Below are 3,502 nucleotides of genomic sequence, written 5' to 3' on the forward strand. Positions count from 1 at the left end.
CTCTGAATGCTCCTTCTTATTTCTATCCAATTCTTCAATTCTGTTTGTGTTCTGCTACCAATTCGCTTCCAGTTTTCCACACAGTCACCATGGAAGAGTTCTCAGCCCCCTGGTTTCAACTACCACTTAAATGCTACTGATTAAAAAGTATGTACCTTTCACCATGAACCCCCAGTGCTTGAGTTTATAAATTTGTATTTACAGGTACATCTCTGCCTAGCTACTCTCAAGATCTTCAAACTCAAAAAGTTTGGAACTAACTCATTTTACTCTTACCTACTTCTTCCCTTCTGCCCTAAAATCTACTCCTTCTCTTGAGTTTCTTATTTCTGTTAAGGGCTTGCCACCCAGTTACTCAGATCAGAACTGAAAGGTCATCTGCCTTCCTCTCCCCCAATATCTAATTGACCACATAGGCTCTAGCACCCACCCATGAAATGCCACTGGTCTCTGCCTCCTCTCTCCTCTCCCTCCGTCTCTGCCTCTTAAGGCATGGATTAGCTGTCACTGGGAATTCATCCATTCTAAGGTGCCCACCACCTCCCACTCCTTGTTGTTATTCAGTCCCTCAGTCGTGTCCGACTCTCTGCGACCCAGGAACTGCAGCACGCCAGGTTCCTCTGTCCTTCACGATCTCCTGGAGTTTGCTCAAACTCACGTCCTTTGAGTCAGTGACACTACTTCCCAATCGTTAACATTTCCCAAGCCAGGACGCATCTTCGAGTTTCTGTTGGCTGAGCAGTGGTCGTGAGGTAGATGCCGCAGCCTGTGCGCCTGCACCGAAACTTACAGAATGGGCCTCGGTTGCTTGGACACCTCAGAGACAATACTGCAGCACTTTTAAAGAGTGCTTTTGATGTGGACCATTTTTAAAGTATTTATTGAATTTGCTACAATACTGTTTCTGTTTTCTGGTTTGGGTTTTATGGCCATGAGTCATATGGGATCTTTACCTCCCTGACCAGGGATCAAACCCTCACTCCCTGCCTTGGAAGGTGAAGTCTTAACCACTGGACCACCAAGGAAGTCCCCAATAGTGGAGCGTTTTAAAAGAAATGATGCATCATTAAACCTCCAGATGGCTCTTGAGTGGGAAAGTATTCCAAAAGAGTCAGACATTGAATGGGAAAAAGTGGTAGGAACATCTTCAATAAATTATTTTGCTTTTATTCTCCTTTCCATATATGTCCATGGGTGATATACAGTAAAAATCTGTCAGGATAAATATAAGAGAACCCTTTCAACAAGAATAAAACAAAATTTCCAAATGATAAGAGATGTTGTGTTAACATTAAATTGGCAGACGTCTTTCTAGAGATAAATAAAATAATGGTGTGACTAATAATTGATTATATCTTAGACTTGCTAAAACATAGATAAAATACAAAACTCCCTAGTGAACCAATACTTTCACTATTGCTTTCCAGGCCTCCACACCTTCAGTTCCTTCCCCTCTTGTCCATTTTCCACATCATCACCAGCATAGCCAGATCTGACTACATCATTCCCTATGGCAGTGGTTCTCACATTCAGGAGCATCAGAGTTCCCTGGTGGGGGGTTTGTTAAAACACAGGTAACTATGCCCCAGCTCTTGAGTTTTGTATTCAGTAGGTCTGGGTTGGGGCTGAAGAAGTTGCATATTTTTTTAAAAATTATTTATTTATTTTTTACAGTCTGCCCTTGCTGGTTATCTCTTTTAAATATAGCAGTGTGTACATGTCAATCCTAAACTCCAAGTCTATCCTTGCTCCTGACCCTTCCCTGCGGTAACCATAAGTTCATTCTAAGACTGCCTCTGAATCTGCCTCTGTTTTCTAGATAAGTTCATTTGTATTGTGTTTTTTTTTCTCTTGGATTCCACATATAAGCACTATCATATGATATTTGTCTTTGTCTGACTTGCTTCGCTCAGTTTGATAATCCATCCACGTTGATGCAAACAGCACTATTTCATTCTTTTTAATGGCTGAGTTATACTCTATTGTGTATGCTTTCCTGGTGGCTCAGATGGTAAAGAATCTGCCTGCAATGCTGGAGACCTGGGTTCTAACCCTGGGTCAGGAAGTTCCCCTGGAGAAGGGAATGGCAACCCAATCCAGTATTTTTGCCTGGAAAATTCCATGGACAGAGGAGCCTGGCAGGGCTGCAAAGAGTTGGACATGACTGAGCAACTAATACACACATGCACAATAGTCCATTGTATGTATACACCACATCTTCTTTATTCATTCATCTGTCGGTGGACATTTAGATTGCTTCATGTCTTAACTGGAGAAGGAAATGGCAGCCCACTCCAGTACTCTTGCCTGGAAAATCCCATGGACGGAGGAGCTTGGTAGGCTACAGTCTATGGGGTCGCAAAGAGTTGGACACAACTGGGCGACTTCACTTCACTCACTTCACTTCATACTTTATCACTGGAGAAGGAAATGGCAACCCACTCCAGTTTTCTTGCCTGGAGAATCCCATGGACAGAGAAGCCTGGTGGGCCATGGGCCATGGGGTCGCAGAGAGTCAGACACGACTGAAGTGACTGAGCACATGTCTTGACTATTGTAAATAGTGCAGCAATGAGCATCGGGGTATATGTACCCTTTTGAAACATGTTTTTCTGCAGATACATGCCCAGAAGTGGGATCGCTAGATGAAGTGATAGTTCTGTTTTTAGTTTTTTAAGCAACCTCCATACTGTTCTCAGTAATGGCTAAACCAATTTACATTTCCGCCAACAGTGTAGGAAGGTTCCCTTTTCTCCACACCCTCTCCAGCATTTATTACTTGTAGATATTTTGATGATGGCTATTCTGACCAGTGTGAGGTGATATTTCATTGAATCTAAATTGGTACAGCCACTACTGAGAACGGTATGGAGGTTGCTTTAAAAACTAAAAACAGAGCTACCCTGTGGTCTGGCAATCCCACTTCTGGACATGTATCCACAGAAAAACATGTTTCAAGAGGGTACATACACCCCAGTGTTCATTGATTTGCATTTCTCTAATAATTAGTGATGCTGAGCATCTTTTCAACATCTTTAGGGATGCTGTGTCTCTTGGCCATCTGTATGTAGAAGTTGCCTTTTTTTTTTTTCTTTACCTTTCTTTAAAAAAACCTTTTTTAATTGAAGTGCAACTGCTTTATACTGACTGCTGTGTCAGTTTCTGCTGTACAGCCAAGTGAATCACCTGTATGTATATATGTAAGAAGTTGCATGTTTTAAGTTCCCAGGTGATAGTAATGCTGTTGGTCCAGGGACCACACTGCAGAGCCGTTACCCTTTGGCATCAAGTCCAGGCTTCTTCTATAGCGGTCGAGGCTCGTTCTTGAGCACTGTGGTTGTACACGTGCAGCATCATTTGCTGGTGTTCTCACGCACGGTTCCTCCATCCTCGTCTGCAAGCCCCTTCTCAAGCATGGTGGGCACTTCACGTTTCTGTGGTTTTTTTTATGCACTTCTTGAGAACTATTTGGCTTTTAAGACACAGTTCAATGAACACAGTC

Source organism: Giraffa tippelskirchi, chromosome 12, assembly GCF_054371585.1.
Source record: "Giraffa tippelskirchi isolate mGirTip1 chromosome 12, T2T-mGirTip1v1.2.pri, whole genome shotgun sequence".
In the NCBI taxonomy this organism is placed as follows: domain Eukaryota; kingdom Metazoa; phylum Chordata; class Mammalia; order Artiodactyla; family Giraffidae; genus Giraffa; species Giraffa tippelskirchi.